Raw genomic sequence first — 17,748 nt, 5'->3', positions numbered from 1 at the left:
GTGACTGGGCCCGGGGCAATGGCCCCCTCTGCCCCCCCCAGTAGCTACGCTACTGGACTGAGCACTCCTCCTTTTAGCCACAGGTGTTTTTAATCACAGCATGGCCACTAGCCCTCCACAGAGAGAGAGATTTTTAGTCAATGAGCCACATTAGGTTCCCATTCAGATGAAGACTTTATTTTCAGAGAGTACAGGCATTGTTAGGCCCTTGTAAATGAGAAATGCCTTAACATGGCTACAAGGTACCCATAAATTGGTCAATTTATGCGCTAAATTTTTCATATTTCTAGTGCAGTAATGCAATTCAATTTTCATGTTTCATGTTTGCAGGTTTTGGCGCCACAGTGTGCTGCCTTATTTATTTGACTGTATGCGAGTTGGTGACTCCAAGTCCGGCACCTGTTCACACTTAGTCTATGTTTGGATGTGATGGTCAGTTTCTTGAATTTTTTTTTCTCCCTGAAATGAATCATCATCAGTGACACTCGTTTCAGGGGCTTTTGCTCACCCTAGTGCGATGTGCACAATGACAGTGCTCTCTATTGCCAACTCAGGTCAGCAGTAACAAACTGGCAATAGGGCGCTTTTTCAGAATACTGAGAGTGCTTAGACCAGTGACATCACCTTGCAGGGCCTGTGCTGGTCTTTGCAAGGTGATAGTTCTCACAATATACACTGACAGTGCACTTTGTTGCTTGCTCATTACTGCTGATATGAGCTGACAACAGAGAGTTCACTTTCATTGTGCACATTGTGCAGGGACTAGCTCAGTGCCTTATTGAGTGTCACTGATGATGCTTCATTTCAGGGAGGAGGCAGGGGCTATGGCAGTGACTGCAGCTTCTACCCCCTGATGATGCTTAATTTCAGGGAGGAGACACGGACTGTGGCAGTGACTGCAGCTTCTACCCCCTGATGATGCTTAATTTCAGGAATGAGGCAGGTGCTGTGGCAGTGACTGCATTTTTTACCCCCTGATGACGCTTTGTTTCAGGGATGAGGCAGGGGCTGTGGCAGTGACTGCAGCTTCTACCCTCCCCCCCCCCCCCCCGATGTTGCTTCATTTCAGGGAGGAGTCAGGGGCTGTGGCAGAGACTGCAGCTTATACCGCCTGATAAAGCTTCATTTCAGGGAGAAGACACAGACTGTGGCAGTGACTGCAGCTTATACCCCCTGATAGCGCTTCATTTCAGGGATGAGGCAGGTGCTGTGGCAGTGACTGCATTTTCTACCCCCCCGATGTTCCATCATTTCAGGGATGAGGCAGGTGCTGTGGCAGTGACTGCATTTTCTACCCCCCCGATGTTCCATCATTTCAGGGATGAGGCAGGTGCTGTGGCAGTGACTGCATTTTCTACCCCCCCGATGATGCTTCATTTCAGGGAGGAGGCAGGAGCTGTGGCAGTGACTGCATTTTTTACCCCCTGATGATGCTTTGTTTCAGGAAGGGGACAGGGGCTGTGGCAGTGACTGCAGCTTCTACCCCCCCGATATTGCCTCGTTTCAGAGAGGAGGCAGGGGCTGTGGCTGTGACTGCAGCTTATACCCCCTGATGATGCTTCATTTCAGGGAGGAGGCAGGGGCTGTGGCAGTGACTGCATTTTCTACCCCCCCGATGTTCCATCGTTTCAGGGAGGAGGCAGGGGCTGTGGCAGTGACTGCATTTTCTACCCCCCCGATGTTCCATCGTTTCAGGGAGGAGGCAGGGGCTGTGGCAGTGACTGCATTTTCTACCCCCCCGATGTTCCATCGTTTCAGGGAGGAGGCAGGGGCTGTGGCAGTGACTGCAGCTTCTACCCCCTGATGTTGCTTCGTTTCAGGGAGGAGGCAGGGGCTGTGGCAGTGACTGCAGCTTCTACCCCCTGATGTTGCTTCGTTTCAGGGAGGAGGCAGGGGCTGTGGCAGTTACTGCAGCTTCTACCCCCTGATGTCGCTTCATTTCAGTATCCCTGCATACATAAAAAAGGCAGGGGAAAAAAAATGCATTGAAATAGTGTAGTTAGGGAGCGATTGGGAATTTTCAATGCAAGTAATAAAGTATATTAGAAAATAGTTTACATTATTGCACTAAATAGATAGGAATTTTGGAGTTCGGTCGACCCCTTTAATATGGTTTGTGCAAGGTGAATTATTAGAATGATATTGATATTTATATGGTGACAACATATTCTGTAGTGCCAAAATTTGTCAAGAAAAGTGAAGGCAAAGAATCAATTCAATCATTTCTATTCTATTAGTGATTTTAAAACACAATGTTATGTAATTCTATGGGGGAACCCTGCTGATTACATTGAGAGGTAGTGAGCATTACCTATGCTTGCCCTGAGTGCTGAATATTCTCTCAATGCTCTGCGGATACTGACTAATGCACAGTAAAACCCATTACTTGCCGCCTGTGCATGCATCGCACGGAGACCATATAGGTTTTCGTAATGCCTCTGTATAGCAGATGCAGCTGTGTAAATTATCAGAATGCCCCTGCCTATAAAGGGAGCATTATTATATTATGTCATTATTACGTATGGCCTCCCTGTGCATCTCTGGTCAGTAAGAGGATGCTGGGAGTAGTGCTTTACTATGTGCGGAGCGGCTATCACTGCCTGATATATCTGTGACACGGGCATACAACATCAAAGAACCTTCTCTAAAATGGGGAAAAACAAGTTTCCTCTCAAGCCTAGTTAGTTTCAGATATTAGGTAGCCAGGCAAAGTCTGATTACTAAAGAAAGGAGAAAGACAAAAAAAATCTTTTCATCTGCTGATTAGAGCCTTTAGAGATGACACACGGTTTGCCAAAAAACCATGAGGGAAAACACGATAGGAAAAACTCTGAGCGAGCTTCAAAAACAAAAAAGATTGCTTTGACATGTTGCAGATTAATATGTAAATAAATAAATATATAGATAACCACTTCTCGCAACAATATGCTGCGTTTTTTGTGAACTGTTAAAGCAAAATCACTCCAGTCCTTTCAGCTTTCATCAAAGACCAAGACAGAAGTGAAGCGTATGCGCCTCCATACATCACAGGGATGCGCTGCTGACCGCTACACATCATGCCAGGTGGCAGCGCCCTGTCACTGTCAGGATCAAGAATGGATGTCTCCTACAACGTGACAGAAGTCAGACAAGACCCTCAGAACTCTATAGGGGTGATGTGCTCATATAGCGCAAACCAAAACCATATGGCTAGCAAGCTCAAGTGGGACATTCTCCAGATACGACAACATTGTACAGGGTGTTATATTGGGAAGTGGTATGATAATATTATATTACACTAGGAATGGGTAAAAAAGGAGTCAAAAAAGCATGACTTCTGTATAAACTCAATTATGAACGGCAAAACAAAAGAAATGAGCCGGAACATAAGTTAGTATAAGAGCGTAGGAGCACGTTCCCAATGTGGCCATTTAACAGACAAAACCTAAAATTAAAACAATATAAGCATATACTCTGTAATAAGTAAATAAATAGTAGTAGTACATGTATATAAAATAGGGTACTTAGTTAACACTATGTTGATAATAAAAAGCACAAAAAGCCATCCGACCGTGACAAGGTGTACCCAATCGGGATGGTCGTATCTCTATTATTAAAACCTCACCTTGTGTCAGCCGGCCTCAATATAGAAGGGGGCAGAGCAGGACCCAGGCCCGACTGTTCAGACACTTACCCGTGGGAAACCATATAGATGGAATGCATAGCTCATAAACAGGAACGCCTTGCCCTTGTTTGGTACAAGTAGAGGTTGGTCCCATAATAGGGTGGCCAATTTTTTCCTTTCACACTGTTCAACTTATGAAAAAATCAAGGATTTGACAATATTTTTTACGGACTATGGGATTTAAGAAAAAAGTATAAGAAAATTAATTTCCTCCTACTGTGGGATAACCTATGATCAATTAACTGGAGTTTCATACATTGAATGAACGACCAAATGGAAGAATGAACGAACAAACTAGTAATATGTTCACCCATGGCTGATTTGTTTCAAGTATTTCCTAATGTTTTTAAATCCACGCGCATGCGCAAAAAACAGCACCATTCTGGTGTATAGAAGTAATCTTCAGACACAGAAATTTCTACAACTAATCTGCCCCATATAAATATACCCTTACATACTATAGTGTGATTGCGGTAGAACAATATATTGTATTTTCTGCTTTTTTACACAATAGCACAACTTTCTTTAATTGATTATACCAGTTTTGTTTTTTTTCCTTTTTTCACTGTGTGGTGTTAATATTCTGAAATTTTCAATCCAACAAGACTGGTCATGTTCTTCATAACACATAAGACATATACAATACACCAAAGCTGGTCATATACATTTGCCCTAAATTGTTTCAATGTGGTGGTCTCAGCAGAACCTGTTTAGGGCCTCATTCAGATTTACTTGTACAAGCTCAAGTGTCCATTTGCAGACCAACTGGTCCACCACTAAATATGGAGACAAGTCCAATTTTGATCCAAGTCATGGACCAAACTCAACAATGCAAGTCTATCAATCTTTTAAAAAATTGGATAGTCCTTGGATGCTTGGATGGTATTACAGTGAACATCTTAGTGTTATCCAATTTTCATGATTGTCTGATAATAGAAGCTTGAGAAACCTTCTTATGTGCAAAAAGAAATGAAATTCTGATGTTAGCTCTGATACACTGACCAAACACAGATAAAAATCTAATCCAACACGATCACACCTTCAGTATTTGGTCAGTATGTTACAACAGTATTTGTCAGCCAAAACTAGGAGTGGAACAGTCAGAGGAGAAGTATAATAGAAACACGTCACCACTTCTGGATTTTTCACCCACTCCTGTTTTGACTTATAAATACTGGTGTATGATACTTTCGAAGTACTGAACGTGTGAATGTGGTCTGAGATCTAATGTATATGTGGAGTCTCCACCAATATTTTTCTCGGACTAGGTGATCAGCAAACAAAATCATGGAGACTTGTTGATATTGATCTGAGTGTCGGATTAAACTTGTCAAATCAAAATTAATGGATCCATGAAAAAAATCGGACAGCACCCGGTTTCTATCCATGTGCTGTCCATGTTGCACCGAATGTTTGATAGGAGAAGAATGAGAAACCCCTGACCGAAATTTGATGATAAAAATTGCCAAACTCTGATGACACGCTGATAAAAAACAGTGATGAAACCAACTGATTTCTGTATAAGAGAGAACACTGAGGTCTGAATGAGCCTTTAGGGTATCTGGTGCTGAGTGGTGACCTATTCTTCTCTCCCCAAACACATAACCAGGTATGCTGGAATGACAGCTATCTTACGGAAAACTTTAACCTGTCACTTTCCTACAGTTCAAGAACTGAGTCTTGAGTCAATGTCTTTTAAATGTTTCACAACTTGTCACTGATGTCACAACCAACAAGAAGTAAAAATCCAATGAATTTTGATAGTAGACCAGAAAAATTGAGGGAATTTATCAAGACTGGTGTTTTATAGGCTAACCCTAAACCAAAAGTGTGCTGGAGAATAAATATGATTGAACATTATTCCCTGAGAATGTCCCACATTATTTAGAAAAAGCCATTTAAACAATACACTAAAGATCTGAACAATCTAGACAACAGGTAAGAACCAGTAAATGTATCAGCATCTGCTTAATCGCATATCACTATTTAAAGATGCATTCATGATGATAGATAAAAAGTACATAACAATAATACCTGTTTAATGACCAAAATGATTGCTGCATGACAAGCGTCTGCTATGCAGGGAACTGATTTACAATCCTCTGATCTGTGAAAGCTTTCACAGATACAGCACATTAAAGGCGACTGATGAAACGCGCTGCTTGCAATTGTGGAAAAAAAAGGTCTCTGGGTCTAAAATAAATTCAAAATAAAATAGCTGAATAGGTTAAAAAACGATAGTCATCTACATTGTTGTAATGTAAATGAGCCAAAGTGCTGCTTATAAGACAAGGCGGCCCTGACCTCCCGGACAACCTCCTTACAACTCCATGATAATCTCATAACAACTTTATGACAATGTCCAAGACTGTGCCTGGAGAACAAAAAGATCCGGTAAAAAAAATAAAATTGCCTGTTCCTCATCTCATATCATTTGTCTGGTTCAAGTAGGAAAGTTCCCATAAACACTAGATTTCAAAATCGGTGGGTTCGACAAACCTTTACCTTAATTGTTTGGGGGCCCTTAGGTTTCATGAACATTGTGACATTACAGGTCAATGTTATATGGACAAACAGCCTACTATAGACCCCTTTGTGTGCCTCAAAAGAGTTTTTTCTTTCTAAGAATTCCTGTTGAATTTTCTTGAAGATAACATGGAGCCTTAAAGTGTCCACATAACTGCAGAGCACTTTCTTGACTATCAACAATCTCCCTTAATTCCTACATCCAATAGAGCAGATAGGGTAAAGCCCGTGTCAGGCACCACAACACCATCTGTTGGGAGTCCCCTATAAATATGACATGGTTGACTGGTGCCACTGAAACCGGCAGGACAGCCAACTTTAATGCATATAAGTGACTTTACAAAGACAAAAAAATGGCAGCCCAGGTAGTATCTATGGGTCCTCGATGCAGACTGTAGAGACACTGTGTGCCATTGTTTAGGGTCATTACATGTGCATAGACCCTTATATTAAATCATGCATGTCTCCATTTTATGTTCATGAATTCATTGTATTATGACTATGGTCCATGTCTTCTCCTTTTTATAATTATTAATACTATTTATTATTTTCTACATAAAAAATGTAAACATTGCTTTTCTAAAAATGTTCAGAGCATTTACTGTACATAATACTGCTTAGCTAATTTTGATAAGACATGCTCTTATCATCCTGTTTTGACAAGTGTCAGATCGACAGACCTTTGTCTTCTTTCTGGTGTCTCCAGTCTTTCCTCTATTCTCGCCCCTCTCAACGGTCAGTCACCACTTTATTTTCCTTTCTATTGGAGTAAATTATTTCATTCTTTCAAATATTTGTTATTGCTCAAAATGTTGACAAATGTAGTGGAGTGTAACCTATGGTCACGGAGCAGCAGTACGTAATGATAAATCTTGGCTTTATCTCCACTTTATATAACTCGTGTCACACTAAATATTCCAATCCCATAATTCTTTTTCCAGTTCACTGAATATTCCCCAAATAATGGAAGTCATCCAAGTTGAAACCTAGCTATCCATTCTGTAGCATTATTCTATTATTCTATTAATCAGTTCAGGCTCCATCTAACCTGGACAGCGTTACAGTATAAGATGAAACAGAAGGGCGCTTATGGTAGGGTTTCCAATCACACATTTCGATCTAATTGATTCCATAAGAGAATAACACTTCTTCCTATTGCACATTCCAAAATGACATGAGAAATATTCCAGTAGCCAAAACCACCAATGTTGAAAATATGTCAGTGTCATCACCACATGGAGATACTTCTGAGGAAATGTGAAACTTTTCTCACAGCTAAATGATGAAGAAACAGAATAATGGCATAGAAATCAGAATCCTTCCATCTCCATTTATTTTATCAACAAATGTTCGCCATCTGTAGAGTCGGAATAGACGGCAAAAGCGATCACTCACAAATGACCAGAAAAAAATCTATTGTTTTACTTGGTCTGGACATTTTCTTTGCAGATGGGCTTCATAGTTTGGGCACGGGTGCAGTCAAACCTAATCAACATATGTCTTTCTACATGAACCTAAAAGACCGAATCCTCAATCCTCTCTTTTGCTTCCGCCCCCGCCCAGGAGCTGTTGTATGACCAGACCATGTCCCTGCATGATCAGACACAGCCATTGCACAGTACATAACAGGGGCACACTTATAGGATTATCTCAGCACAGGAACATTTATTTTAAACACATCCAATTGTGGAAATTATTAATATTCCAATATTTATTGATTCATGATCTTTATTCAATGGAAAACCACTTGATTTTTGTTTGGTTTATTGTTAACAGCAGAAACTTTGTAAATTTTGCCAATAAACCTTAATTTGGAACTGGGATCGAATAATTTTGATTGCAATGGTACGCAAGTGCATAATTTTACATAAGTGAAGGCTAGACCTTTCAGTTTGGTGGGTCTTAAAAAAATTCAGGAGATACAGGTTCCGTTAGCGCTTTAAATTCAGACAAACTGAGTCCACATGGAAATGGCAGATGTGCAGGTGTGAAAGGCACCCATCACAAACCAGATATTGATCATGATGTGATCATCAGTAGAGATGAGCAAATCAATTCACGCGACTGCACTCTATTGGCCAGGTGAGTAATCTCTGACTGTTGAATGATAGGCTCGCAAATCTCTTACCTTTTGGTATCCCCGGCACAGCTTTGCATTAGCCGAGCTGGCGAGAAGTCATCAGTGCCGCAGTGATGATGTCATGTCAGCCTGGCTAATCAAAAGCTGTGCTGGGTACCCTGGAAGACAAGAAATCCGCGAGCCCCCCCCATCCAGACTACTGATCCAGGGACTAGAAATCTGGCTAATGTATCGGGGTCCAGCGAATCGAGCCGCCTATGTCTAATCATCAGCCATGTTAACTGTAGCTACACAGCCAGCAAATGGTTTGTGAACTCAGTATCCTATTTGGCTGATAATTCTTTGAATGTATCAGTTTTACGTGACATTTTCTAGATAACAGTTGATTCCTTCAAGCAGACAATGCACCACGTCTTCCCTCTAAATTAATTACTTTTCCATGCAGACATCGTATCTGTTCCTCTAGTTTTGCACATTAATATCAGCAAAATAACGCCAATTGTTCTAGGTAGTGTACGTTAATTTAAGAGTGTTTGGAAGAACATGACTCACGCCAAGGTTTCTGGAGAGTGCCGTAAACATCCTTACACATGACAGATGTAAAACTTCTCGTTATTTAGGATGTCATTTAGGAATAATGAAATGTATGTGGAATTGATAACCTTGTATTCCATGGTGAAAGCGAACATGCACATTCGTCTTGATGCGTGCGGATTGACAGAAGTTGTGCAACATAACACAACTCTTGGGGAGAAATAATAAGGTCCCAAGACTCGGTGAAAATTAGTTTGTGATTGATTAATGTCACAGATGTTCACTGCAATTTTCCACAAAACATTTATTCCAACAGCGTAACCCAAGAGCCCGAATAATAAGCCTGCTGAGCATAGTTGCCGCTTTGTCTTTGCTCCGAAGTCAGTCTATGGTAAAAGATGAGCGAAACGCTGGCTACTCATAGCGGGCGAAGGGGAGCGATCTGTAACCCGCCAGTCTGAGCACCTAAAGAGCTTCACTTGCCGCTCACTAGCTCGGCTGCTATTTATTTTGAGTGGTCTTGTGAGTGGCTGTCCCAGCAATCAGCTTTCCAGCACATTACTTTCTGGATGTATGCGGGGCACTGATTCACATGTCTAAACAGGGGACACAAATTACACTGAGGGAACGGAGGATTTTATTTTCTGGCTCCTGAAGAATTGTAAAACGTTTAATTTCTGTAGATATTGATCGATGCAGATCTATACCCTCCTAATAAATAAACCAGTGGACACATGACATGTCTAACTGCAATGTAAATCAAGACCGCGTAGAGGAATTATAGGCAGGGTTACCTTATGTTAATGAGGGTAATGACCACCATAAATAAGTGTTGTCTGATGTATCAGCATTCTACTAGGAGACCATATTGATCACAGGACCAGCAGGTGAATAGATAATCGCCCAGAGATATATAAATACATTTTGAATGACAGAGAGATATATAGATAATAGATAGATAATAGATGATAGATGTATAGATGATAGATAGATAGATAATTTATGATAGATAGAAATATAGATAGATACATAGCTTATTGATGATAGATATAAATTTAGATATATAAATAGATAATAGATAGATAGATAGATAGATAGATAGATAGATAGATAGATAATTGATTATAGATAGAAAGATAGATAGATTATTATTATTATTATTATTATTATTATTATTTTTATAGCACCATTGATTCCATGGTGCTGTACATGAGAATGGGTTACATACAAGTTACAGATATAACTTACAGTACACAAACTAACAATTACAGACTGATACAGAGGGGCGATGATCCTGCCCTTGCGGGCTTACATTCTACGGGATTATGGGGAAGGAGACAATAGGTTGAGGGTTGCAGGAGCACCGGTGTTGGTGGGGCAGTATCTCCGGCAGTGATGAAGAGGCAGCGGGGTCAGTGCAGGCTGTAGGCTTTCCTGAAGAGGTGGGTTTTCAGGTTCCGTCTGAAGGATCCGAATGTGGTTGATAGTCGGACGTGTTGGGGCAGAGAATTCCAGAGGATGGGGGATATTCAGGAGAAGTCTTGGAGGCGGTTGGATGAGGAGTGAATAAGTATGTAGGAGAGAAGGAGGTCTAGGGAGGACCGGAGATTATGTGAGGGAAGATATCGGGATATTAGTTCAGAGATATATGGAGAAGACAGGTTATGGATGGCTTTGTACGTCAGTATTAGTAATATGAACTGGATACGCTGAGAGAATGGGAGCCAGTGAAGAGATTTGCAGAGGGGGGAAGCGGAGGAGTAGCGAGGAGAGAGATGAATTAGTCGGGCAGCAGAGTTAGGGATGGACTGGAGAGGTGCAAGGGTGTTAGCAGGGAGGCCGCAGAAAAGGATGTTGCAGTAGTCAAGGCGGGAGATGATGAGGGCATGCACAAGCATTTTAGTAGATTGACGGTTGAGGAAAGGACAGATTCTGGAGATATTTTTGAGCTGGAGGCGACAGGAGGTGGACAGAGCTTGGATGTGCGGTTTGGAGGACAGGGCAGAGTCAAAGGTTACTCCAAGGCAGCGGAGGGAAAGCATGATGTCATTGATTGTGATAGATAGGTCAGATAAGGAAGATCTATGGGATGGAGGAAAGATGAGGAGTTCAGATTTGTCCACAATGAGTTTGAGGAAGCGAGAGGAGAAGAAGGAGGATATGGCTGATAGACACTCTGGAATTCTGAACAGCAGAGCGGTGACGTCTGGGCCAGAGAGGTAGATCTGAGTGTCATCAGCATAGAGGTGGTACTGGAATCCATGGGACTTTATGAGTTGTCCCAGGCCAAGTGTATAGATTGAGAAGAGTAGGGGTCCTAGAACAGAGCCTTGGGGGACTCTAACAGACAGAGGGTGGGATGAGGAGGTAGTGTGGGAGATGCTGAATGTGCAGTTGGAAAGGTACGAGGAGATCCAGGATAGGGTGAGGTCTCTGATGCCAAAGGAGGAGAGGATCTGTAGTAGGAGGCAGTGGTCAACTGTGTTGAAAGCAGAGGACAGGTCTAGAAGGAGGAGTACAGAGTACTGTCCGTTAGCTTTGGCGGTAAGTAGGTCGTTAGTTATTTTGGTCAGGGCTGTCTCAGTTGAGTGATGGGGGCGGACCAGATTGTAGATTGTCAAAGAGCTAGATGAGATGTGGGAGGAAAGTTCAGAGTGGACGTGCTGCTCCAGGAGTTTGGAAGCGAATGGGAGCAGCGATATTGGGCGATAGCTGGACATAGCAGTTGGATCGAGGGTTGGCTTTTTAAGGATAGGCGTGATTGTAGCAGGTTTGAAAGCAGAAGGAAAGGTGCCAGAAGTTAGTGATAGGTTGAAGAGGTGGGTTAGGGATGGGATAAGTGTGGTGGTGAGGTTGGAGAGGAGGTGGGATGGGATAGGGTCGAGCGCACAGGTGGTGAGGTGCAATTTGGAGAGGAGACAATTAAGCCCCCCTTCAGTGATGTTGGATAGGGAGGTTATGGGGTTTGGGCATTAGTCTGGTATACAAAGGGGTTGTGGTGGTTGAACAATGAAGACTTGCCTTGCCTGGTCGATTTTATTTTTAAAGTGTGTGGCAAAGTCCTCAGCAGAGATGAGGGAGGTTGGAGGGGGCAGTGGGGGGCGGAGGAGGGAGTTAAAGGTTTTGAATAACTGTTTGGGGTTGTAGGATAGGGAAGATATGAGGGTTGTGAAGTAGGCCTGTTTAGCAGAGGTGAGAGCAGATTTAAAAGCGAGCGTTGTTTGTTTGAATACAGTGAAGTCATCTTGCGAGTGTGTTTTCTTCCAATGCCGCTCTGCAACTCGGGACACTTGCCGGAGCTTTTTAGTGGTGTTATTGTGCCAAGCTGGTCTATTGATACGTCGCACTCTGCCATGGACGAGAGGGGCAACCATGTCAACAGCTGATGCGAGAGTGGCATTGTAGAAAGCAGCGGCACTGTCTGTGTATGGAGTGAGGATATGGATGCCAGTGGTAGGATAGAGTCAGAGAGTGTGTGTCTAGGTGTGCAAGGTTTCTGCGGGGGTGCGCATGTTGCTGGACATGGGTGACCGGTGAGGAGGACAGGGATGAGAAGGTGAGCCGGTGGTGGTCGGATAGAGGGAGAGGGGAGTTGGTGAAGATAGATAGAGAGCAGAGACGGGTGAAGACGAGGTCTAGTGTATGTCCATCTGTGTGGGTGGCTACGGAGGACCACTGAGTAAGTCCAAAGGATGAAGTAAGGGACAGAAGTTTGGAGGCTGTTGGCTGAAGGGTATCAATGGGGATGTTGAAGTCACCCATGATGATGGTGGGAATGTCAGCAGAGAGAAAATGAAGAAGCAAGGTGGAGAATTGGTAAATTAAGGCAGTGGCCGGTCCTGGAGGTCGGTATATGATGGCCACTTAGATAATAGATGATTGATAGATATAAAGATAATAGATAGATAATAGATAGATAGATACATGATAGATAGATAGATAGATAGATAGATAGATAGATAATAGATAGATGATAGATCAATAGATAATAGATAGATCTATAGATATATAAAAAATGAACAGATAAATATAAGATAAATAGACAGCTAGATAGATTTTATCACCTGGAGATTAACATTGCTGTGACTAGCTGGTGGGCGGGCTCTCGTCCGACTCCACCCTTTCCTGTGATAAGCAGCTCACTGTCTACAGACTATGTACTTACAGACCTAGAGTGGGCAGGGTCACCTGTGGTGTGGGTGGGTCTAGCTTTTCAGCTCTGCTGCATTGCTAGATCCAAAAACTCTGATTGTGTCAGAACTGCTACACCCAGTAAACTAAGTGATACATGGTTGGATTCAGGGTCTCTTTTCCTACATCGGGCTGCTCTCCGATGAGGAAGAAAAACCTCCAGACAGATTCCCTTTAAATGACAAGTGCTGGCCTGTGTAATTGTGCATATAGTTTGCACAATATGTGATTTTTAGATGTTTCTTGCTCAGTGAGTGATTTAGAAGAACCCAAAGATTAGACTCCCATAAAGCGCAGCTCATGCATTTCACAGCATTCGGTCACCTATGAGTGTGACAGGCATAGAGGTAAATTGGAATATGTATTTCCATGAATGTCCTTCATGTTTGACACAAATATAAACATTTCACACGCTCTCACAAGCCTTCGTACATTCATCTGCTGAAAGAACACATTTCCGAAAACTTTCCAGCATTTATTACCGCTGACACGGAGGACAAATGACAAAACGTTGCTTCTAGAAAGTGCTGCATGATGTACAGCCTGCTTACTGTGTACTAATCCCTGGAGTATGCAAGACGGGCAAAGAAATGAACCCACCACCTTGCATAATGAGCGCCTTAAGTAGATCTCCGCACCTCCTCCATATGGTTTCTCTTCTCCCATTTATAACACAATGCCTTCTTGTATTTTTAAAACAGTGTGATAATTAGCTGTCCTGCCCGGGGCTATTTGCTCAAATGATGTGATGGGTTTTTGCAGGTTTTTTCTGGTAAAGTCTATAGGCCAAGCGTGTAGTATTGGAGACAGTTCCTGGAATGCAGAGAGCACAAATACTTCACTTATCATCTCTGAAAATGAAATAGGACAGCTGTTAGGAGGGATTACAGCGGGGCATTTCCAGCAGAATCCGTGTGCATTAGGCTGGTGTATCTATTAGCGAGATAGTCTGGGCGTGTGACGGCGCACAGCTCACGGTAACAGGAGCCACGCTCAGACGAGGAGATGTAGCAGAGCTGAAATTGTTATGGCAAATAAATCTCTGCACTGTCTGCAGGATCTAACACAGGACTTGGGGTAAACTTGCTGCATCATCATCCTTTTACCAACACACTGCGGAATTGCAGCGCTGGGGTCCTGCGTTCAAATCCCACCAAGGACAACATCTGCAAGGAGTTTGTATGTTCTCCTCGTGTTTGCGTGGGTTTCCTCCGGGTTTTCCAGTTTCCTCCCACAATCCTAAGACATACTGATGGGGACTATATATTGTGAGTCCCAATGGGGACAGTGATAATGTATATCACATAATAATCCGTCTGTAAATTCCTGAACTTTCCAGAAAAATGAGTAACATTTTCCTGTGTTCATAAAAAATGTTTGTCATGGAATCGTGATTGTAGTTTTCAAAGTTCTACAGCTCCCAATAAACACCGTGCACATGTTGCATATTTGCTGCACTTTTTTCCACAGCTTTTCTGAAGCTGAATTTGCAGCAGAATCATGGAGTGTTCCATGCGGATTTTATACAGATCTGCGTTGAGGATTGACAGAAGGAAGCAAAAAACTATTTCAGGCTATGTTCCCACAATGAGTGAAAATCTCACCAAAAACTCACTGTGGGAGCTTAGCCTAAACTGACACATTGAGTGTTTGGTACTGATTTTATGTAGACATTTTACACATGAAAAAATCTGTATACTTTAAGGCTATATTCCCACAATGAGCATTTGGTGAGCCTTTGATATTGCAGATATTTACACCTATTAGATAAACTAAATTACTCGTGTTTTTTAATGCATTTTTCAGCGTGTTTTTTTTTACATGAGTTTTATAGCGCTTTTGGCGCACGCTGTGTTTTTAGTTCATTTACTATATAGTGTGGATTTCACACACGCAGCAGAGGTCAGTTTACGCAGCATTGATAAGAAGCACGGATGGCATGAGATTTGACTTTGCTAGAATTTTAAGGCTTAAGGTACCTTCACATTAAGCGACGCTGCAGCGATAGCGACAACGATGCCGATCGCTGCAGCGTCGCTGTTTGATCGCTGGAGAGCTGTCACACAGACCGCTCTCCAGCGACCAACGATGCCGAGGTCCCCGGGTAACCAGGGTAAACATCGGGTTACTAAGTGCAGGGCCACGCTTAGTAACCCGATGTTTACCCTGGTTACCAGCGTAAAATGTAAAAAAAACAAACACTACATACTTACATTCGCGTCCCCCGGCGTCCGCTTCCTGCACTGACTGAGCGCCGGCCCTAACAGCAGAGCGGTGACATCACTGCTGTGCTGTACTTTCACTTTCACTTTACGGCGCTCAGTCAGTGTGGGAAGCGGACGCCGGGGGACGCGAAGGTGAGTATGTACTGTTTGTTTTTTTTACATTTTACACTGGTAACCAGGGTAAACATCGGGTTACTAAGCGCGGCCCTGCGCTTAGTAACCCGATGTTTACCCTGGTTACCAGAGTAAAACATCGCTGGTATCGTTGCTTTTGGTGTCAAACACGACGATACACGCTGGTCTGACGACCAAATAAAGTTCTGAACTTTGTTCAACGACCAGCGATATCACAGCAGGATCCTGATCGCTGCTGCGTGTCAAACACAACGATATCGCTATCCAGGACGCTGCAACGTCACGGATCGCTAGCGATATCGTTTAGTGTGACGGTACCTTTAGGCTTCTTTTACACATACCATTGTTTTGCGGCCCATATTTGCGGCCCCAATAGATTTCTATGGGGCCGCCATAATTTCACGGTGGAACGTACGCCATATGGCTGTGAGGGCCGTATTTACGGCCGTGAAAAAAGATCGAGCCTGCTTTGTTGTTGCGGTGCACCTTGACTTCCGGGTTTGCGGAACACCATTTTTTTCCAATACTATTTCCATAGTATTGGAAACCTGAAAAACGGCGATCCACAAGTTTTGTGCAGTCCGTTATTGCGGCAGACCACGAAAATTGCGGCGATACAGCCCGCAAAAAAGGCCTGCAATAACGGGCCACAAAAAACACGGTATGTGTAAAAGAAGCCTAAGATCCCACAATGAGTTTTTGACATTGTGTGTTTTTGAAAAAATACAGTAAATGTAAGCCTTACTTAATGGATGTAGAAATGGTGCAGAATATGTGCCACATCAAAAAAGTCACCAAAAGATCTATGAATTTTTGCTGTGCACCTTACATCTCCAGCAAAGTGGATGGGATTTATAAATGTCTCATGGCCACTGTGCTTTTTTTTTAACCCCTTAATCCCATATGACGTACTATCCCATCGAGGTGGGGTGGGCCTTAGTTCCCACCGACAGGATAGTACGTCATATGCGATCGGCCGCGCTCACGGGGGGAGCGCGGCCGATCGCGGCCGGGTGTCAGCTGACTATCGCAGCTGACATCCGGCACTTATGTGCCAGGAGCGGTCATGGACCGCCCCTGGCACATTTAACCCCCGGCACACTGCGATCAAACATGATCGCAGTGTTCCGGCGGTATAGGGAAGCATCACGCAGGGAGGGGGCTCCCTGTGGGCTTCCCTGAGACCCCCGGAGCAACGAGATGTGATCGTGTTGCTCCGAGCGTCTCTTACCTCCTATCCCTGCAGGCCCTGGATCCAAAATGGCCGCGGGGCTGCATCCGGGTCCTGCAGGGATTACTTCCGGGTCCAGTGCAGGCGCTGGTAAGCCTGCAGCGCTGCCAGTCAGATCGCTGATCTGACAGAGTGCGGTGCAAACTGTCAGATCAGCTATCTGTGATGTCCCCCCCGGGACAAAGTAAAAAAGTAAAAAAAAAAAATTCCACATGTGTAAAAAAAAAAAAAAAATCCTAAATAAAGAAAAAAAAAATTATTCCCATAAATACATTTCTTTATCTAAATAAAAAAAAACAATAAAAGTACACATATTTAGTATCGCCGTGTCCGTAACGCCCCAACCTATAAAACTGTCCCACTAGTTAACCCCTTCAGTGAACACCGTAAGAAAAAAAAAAAAAAACGAGCCAAAAAACAACGTTTTATTATCATACTGCTGAACAAAAAGTGGAATAACACGCGATCAAAAGATGGATATAAATAACCATGGTACTGCTGAAAACGTCATCTTGTCCCGCAAAAGACGAGCTGCCATACAGCATCATAAGCAAAAAAATAAAAAAGTTATAGTCCTCAGAATAAAGCGATGCCAAAATAATTATTTTTTCTATAAAATAGCTTTTATCGTATAAAAGCGCCAAAACATAAAAAAATGATATAAATGGGATATCGCTGTAATCCTACTGACCCGATGAATAAAACTGCTTTATCAATTTTACCAAACGTGGAACGGTATAAACGCCTCCCCCAAAAGAAATTCATGAATAGCTGGTTTTTGGTCATTCTGCCTCACAAAAATCGGAATAAAAAGCGATCAAAAAATGTCATATGCCCGAAAATGTTACCAATAAAAACGACAACTCGTCCCGCAAAAAAAAGACCACACATGACTCTGTGGACCAAAATATGGAAAAATTATAGGTCTCAAAATGTGTAGACGCAAAAACATTTTTGCTATAAAAAGCGTCTTTTAGTGTGTGACAGCTTCCAATCTTAAAAATCCAATATAAAAAATGCTCTAAAAGTAAATCAAACCCCCCTTCATCACCCCCTTAGTTAGGGAAAAATAATAAAATTAAAAAAATGTATTTATTTCCATTTTCCCATTAGGATTAGGGCTAGGGTTAGGGCTAGGGTTAGGGTTAGGGCTAGGGGTAGG

The 17,748-nt window shown here is 42.7% G+C and overlaps 1 protein-coding gene across 9 annotated transcripts in view; it reads right to left on the bottom strand.

Moving 5' to 3' along the window:
• The window catches only part of TENM3 (teneurin transmembrane protein 3), a 1,770,339-nt gene that overhangs the window by 759,496 nt on the left and 993,095 nt on the right, over positions 1-17,748 (bottom strand). The gene's annotated exons all lie outside the window — the stretch shown is intronic.

This window comes from Ranitomeya variabilis, chromosome 1, assembly GCF_051348905.1.
Source record: "Ranitomeya variabilis isolate aRanVar5 chromosome 1, aRanVar5.hap1, whole genome shotgun sequence".
Lineage (NCBI taxonomy): Eukaryota > Metazoa > Chordata > Amphibia > Anura > Dendrobatidae > Ranitomeya > Ranitomeya variabilis.
Note: the sequence above shows the minus strand (reverse complement) of the source record. Positions and strands in the feature narration are given on the sequence as shown.